Source organism: Trichomycterus rosablanca, unplaced genomic scaffold (genome assembly GCF_030014385.1).
Source record: "Trichomycterus rosablanca isolate fTriRos1 unplaced genomic scaffold, fTriRos1.hap1 scaffold_274, whole genome shotgun sequence".
NCBI classification, from domain to species: Eukaryota; Metazoa; Chordata; class Actinopteri; order Siluriformes; family Trichomycteridae; genus Trichomycterus; species Trichomycterus rosablanca.
In genome coordinates this window covers 1-5,491 of record NW_026947102.1, presented here as the reverse complement: position 1 = coordinate 5,491, position 5,491 = coordinate 1, and the positions used below count along the sequence as shown (strand labels likewise).

Sequence of the window (5,491 nt, the reverse complement as noted above, 5' to 3'; positions counted from 1 at the left end):
TGGAGAATGTGGGCATCGATCCCACTACCTCTCGCATGCTAAGCGAGCGCTCTACCATTTGAGCTAATTCCCCTTACACAAAACCTTCTTTTAGGATTTGTAAATTGTAATGTACTAACAGAGTGTTGATGCTGCATTATAAAGTGAGAGTGCAACGTGTTTAAGCTCACGTACTCTTTTCTGTATTATGCGTTGTTTTTAAACCATCACAGACTCAGTTTATTTAAAACCTTGATCTTAGCCTTTAGGACGAACAATGTGAGGTCTTTTATGAAGTGCATTTTTTCTTTGATTTTGTTGGACCTGTAGGAGATTGTCCTGTTCTTGTTGCAGCTCTGCTGGAGGGTTATTTTCTTGGTGTTTGTGGTGGTGGTGGTGGTGGGGTCTTTGTTCCCATTTTGGTTTATTTAGTAAATGATGTACTTTACATCCATTTAAATAATGTGAACATTTCCATTTTTGTCATAAAATACTGCTGTAACAATGTAAATGGACGCTGAATAAACATACTTAAATGGATATTTAAGTATTTAAGTACATATTTAAATGGATGTAAAGTACATCATATACTAAATAAACCAAAATGGGAACAAAGACCCCACCACCACAAACACCAAAAAAATAACCCTCCAGCAGAGCTGCAACAATAAACAGAGCAAGATCAGGATGAATACATGATTCAGTTTCTCAGAGATCAAAAGCCTGGGTCCTGGCATCCATGTGGATGTTACTTTGACACATACCACCTACCTCAGCATTGTTGCAGACCATGTACACCCTTTGATGAAAACTGTATTCCCTGATGGCTGTGTCCTCTAAAGAAGTAGATTTGTTTAAATCATGAGCTGTCAGAAGTGGGATTCGAACCCATAAACTGCTTAATCTTTTCACATTATTATGTATTGTAAATGTACTGACTGTAACCCATCTGCTGCACTGTACACTTTGTCACTAGGCTGTAAACCAAAAATCAATAGAAAGGGAGCCCCATATGAGATCTCCAACTGACCAAATAATGTTTTTGGGTGGACCATTCTTAGCACTGTAACAGCACTAGCATGTTAGGGTGTGTTTTCTCTAGTCTGAGTGTATTAGGTACAGCCTTCTTGTTGGGTTTTTAACTGACTGGATTATTTATTAAGATTAATTATTATTCATTAAGAACTCAAACCCTATTTGTGCTCGTTGTAGGCTATTCAATTGTCCACTAGATGGCATAATATGAATACAGTTACAAAGTAAAACGATGTCTGTTTCGAGCAAAGTTTCATCGCATGCTGACCTGTGTGGAATACAACTGATGTATGTAGCACTAAGAAGTGTTTCTTAAGGGTTCTCTTAGGTGTTCTTGGTAGAACTGTTTCTACTTGAAGAACCATTTAGAATAATTGAAGGTTCTCTGCTAACTCAATTTGATTTTTATGGATTTTTTTATTTTGCCACATATAAATGCACATAACATTTTAATGAAAAGCAACGCATAATATAGAAAAGAGTACGTGAGCTTAAACATGTTGCACCCTCACTTTATAATGCAGCATTAACACTGTTAGTACATTACAATTTACAAAGGGTAAAGGAAAGTTTTGTGTAAGGGGAATTAGCTCAAATGGTAGAGCGCTCGCTTAGCATGCGAGAGGTAGTGGGATCGATGCCCACATTCTCCAGTACACAAACATTATGATCATTTTGCAATCTGAAAAGATGAAATTAGGGTAAAATTCGTTGCAGCATCAACCATAAGGCTAGTCTGTCCGTGTTACAATGTCAGTAACGCCCTATTTACGCTCAAACAGTTTTGTTTACATACCTTTTTTGTTTTGTTTTGACAGAAACTTATAATTTTTTATAATGTTTTATTATTTGACACTGTTACAATTGATACATTATAAAGTATTGTACATATTTAAGTTCGGTGGCATAATTGGCTTGCTTTTAAAAACGACCACAGTGCGCCATCTACAGGCCATTCTTGGTACGTCTTGTTAAAACGTAGCCAATGGAAAACTGGTGCCCACACTTCTGTGGCTTGGGATCTACTATTTCATTCAACAGGTCATCGGGATCTACTTTTTAAAAAGGTTGGTCTCATCATTTTTCAAGAATGCTTTAAAGCTTTTTTAAATGCGCTTCATTTGCCTGTATTGATATTCAGCATTACAGGGCAAGCGTGGGTCCAGTGTCACGAACACCGGGCTCAAGACAAAAATACACCCTGGACAGGGCGCGTCAAACCATCGCAAAGCATCACACACTAATTTATCCACTCACTCACACATACAGGTGCAAATTAGCAGCAATTACACCTACTGGCACGTTTTCATACCCGGAGGAAAGCCACGCATACATGGTGAGTATACACCGATCAGCCATAACATTAAAACCACCTCCTTGTTTCTACACTCACTGTCCATTTTATCAGCTCCACCATATAGAAGCACTTTGTAGTTCTACAATTACTGACTGTAATCCATCTGTTTCTCTACATGCTTTTTTATTCCCCTTTTATGCTGTTCTTCAATGGTCAGGACTCTCCCAGGACCACTACAGAGCAGGTATTATTTGTGTGGTGGATCATTCTCAACACTGCAGTGACACTGACATGGTGGTGGTGTCTTAATGTGTTGTGCTGGTATGAGTGGATAAGACATAGCAGCGCTGCAGGTTTTTAAACACCTCATTGTCACTGCTGGACTGAGAATAGTCCACCAACCAAAAACATCCAGCCAACAGCGCCCTGTGGGAAGTGTCCTATGACCACTGATGAAGGTCTAGAAGATGACAAACTCAAACAGCAGCAATAGATGAACGATCGTCTCTGACTGTCTCTACAAGGTGGACCAACTAGGTAGGAGTGTCTAATAGAGTGGACAGTGAGTGGACACGGTATTTAAAAACTCCAGCAGCGCTGCTGTGTCTGATCCACTCATACCAGCACAACACACACTAACACACCACCACCATGTCAGTGTCTCTGCAGTGCTGAGAATGATCCACCACCTAAATAATACCTGCTCTGTGGTGGTCCTGTCAATAATTGTAGAAATTCAAGGTGTTCCTATATGGTGAGTGGAGCTGATAAAATAGACAGTGAGTGTAGAAACAAGGAGGTGGTTTTAATGTTATGTTCTAACCTGTAATAAATTGCATTTCTCAAAATGTCCACTAGGTGGAGGCAAATCGCAAATTACAAAAACAGTGACCACATTTCATGTCAATCTCGCTGACCTGTTAGAATGAGGTGCAATGTACCAATATGCACTGCGCGATCGACTGGTAGATCGTGGTCGACGTACTGGGCAGCCCTGGTGTATAACAACAGCAAACTGTAATGAGTGACATTATGAGCTTTAATTAACATATCCTCCCGAGACCGAGCAATTCATTTTTGTCACCTGTGGGGACACATGTCCGAGATCTCTAACTCAAGCACCATTAATGCAATCCATTTGAGTACTACTGTACTTTATAGAGTATGCCCTGGGCTTTTAATTAAGTCAGTCTGTCAGTGGTACAAAGACAGTTATGATTTGTTTCAGTTCGTCCTGAAGGCTGCGATAAACGTTTCAAATAAACCGAGTCTGTAACCGCTTAAAAGCAACACATAATATAGAAAAGACTACGTGAGCTTTAAAACATTGCACTCTTACACTCTTGCACCCCTGGCCTTCATAATGGCTATGGAGGTCATCATCAGGGCCTCAAGATGGGTGGTGGGGAGTGAGCGAGCTAAGAACGGGATCCGCCTTCCACCTATCCGAGCATACATGGACGACATGACCACTCTGACCACTACTGCAGCATGTACCAGGCGGTTACTTGGTAAACTGCAGGAGAACATAAAGTGGGCCCGGATGAAAATCAAGCCGAACAAGTCACGAAGTATTTCAATAGTCAAGGGACAGCTAAAAAACATGAAGTTCTACATTGGTGACGACCCAATACCAACAGTGTTTGAGCAACCTGTCAAAAGCCTGGGCAGATGGTACAACGCAAGCCTCAAGGACAAAGACCAAGTGCAGCAGGTAAGGCAAGAAGAAATGGCTCGGTGTCCCACGCTGTATGACTTACATGAGCCTCTATGGCAAAGGGGTCCTGGAACTGCCTATCACGAGCCTCACCGAAGAGTACAAGTGCGCTAAAGTAAGACTCCAGATGACTTTGAAGGACTCCAGAGACCAGACCATTAGCAATACTGCTCCACCCCTGATAACTGGACGGAAATGGACACCATCCGACGCGGTGCAGCATGCTACGTCAGCCCTGAGGCACAGCGATATTGTAGGGCATGTCCAGTTGGGAAGGGGAGGCTTTGGCCTTACGGCAAGTAAGCCAACCTGGCATAGGGCCACAGCATCGGAGAGGAGGAAAATGGTGGTTGAGGAGGTGTGCCGTCAGGAGGAGGCAGAAAGAAGGACAAAAGCTGTCTCGCTTGCCAAGCAGGGACAATGGATGAGGTGGGAAGGCTTGGAGAGAAGAAAGCTCAGCTGGAGGGAGCTCTGGGAGATGGAGGCAAGCAACATCAGCTTCATTATCAGAGCCACGTATGATGTGCTCCCATCTCCAAAAAACCTCCACCAGTGGGATGGCGAGGCTCCAACCTGTGCCCTCTGCCCAACTCCAGCAACTCAAACACATCTTGACCGGCTGTAAGACCAGCCTCACACAAGACCGCTACACATGGAGGCACAACCAGGTCCTCAAGAGTCTGGCAGCAGCTCATGAGAGCAAGAGGAATGCCATCAACTCCTTGCCCAAGAGAGCAACCAGTTCCATTACAGCCCCAATCTTCATTCGGGAGGGACAGGAAAAGCCTAGCCATCCCCCTACTAAACAAGAAGCTGGACAGCTAGCCATGGCCCGGGACTGGAAGATGCTAGTCGATATTGGCCAGCAACTAATTTTTCCACCTGAGATTGCAGCCACCACCCTTAGGCCAGACTTGGTACTCTGGTCCCCTTCATTGAAGTCTGTATACATCACAGAGCTCACAGTTCCATGGGAGAACTCAACAGAAGAGGCCTATGAGCGCAAGAAACTGCGCTACACAGAACTGGCAGCAGATGCTCAGATGGAATGCGAAAGTCTATCTGGTTGAAGTGGGATGCAGAGGTTTTGTGGCTTCTTCCACCATCAGGCTGCTGAAAGAACTTGGCATCCATGGACAGGCTCTGCGACAAACAATTAGATCAGTCTCTGAAGCGGCCGAAAGAAGCAGCCAGTGGATATGGATCAAGCGGAAGGACCATTGCTGGGCTCAAAAAGCATCGACAGGACCCGCTCACTAATTTCCCCCACACCCCATCCCTTTAGAGAACCCAGGTCACAGCCCTCCAGGAGGAGGATGAACAAGGTATACGATTAGCGCTAGGCTTGACTCGAGGAAGAGGACACCCCCTGCCTTGCATAGTCCCGTGGGCTGCGCCACTTAAATAACCAGGCAATTCTCATGATTGGACATGGGACACAAGCTCAGGTTTGATCACCATGT

At 43.8% G+C, this 5,491-nt stretch overlaps 2 non-coding genes across 2 annotated transcripts; one reads left to right on the top strand and one right to left on the bottom strand.

The window, feature by feature from the left end:
• Window positions 1-73, bottom strand: trnaa-agc (transfer RNA alanine (anticodon AGC)). The gene has a single exon. It is a non-coding gene; the product is annotated as a tRNA-Ala (tRNA).
• A 1,521-nt stretch (window positions 74-1,594) lies between these two features.
• Window positions 1,595-1,667, top strand: trnaa-agc (transfer RNA alanine (anticodon AGC)). The gene has a single exon. It is a non-coding gene; the product is annotated as a tRNA-Ala (tRNA).
• The last annotated feature ends 3,824 nt before the right edge of the window (window positions 1,668-5,491 follow it).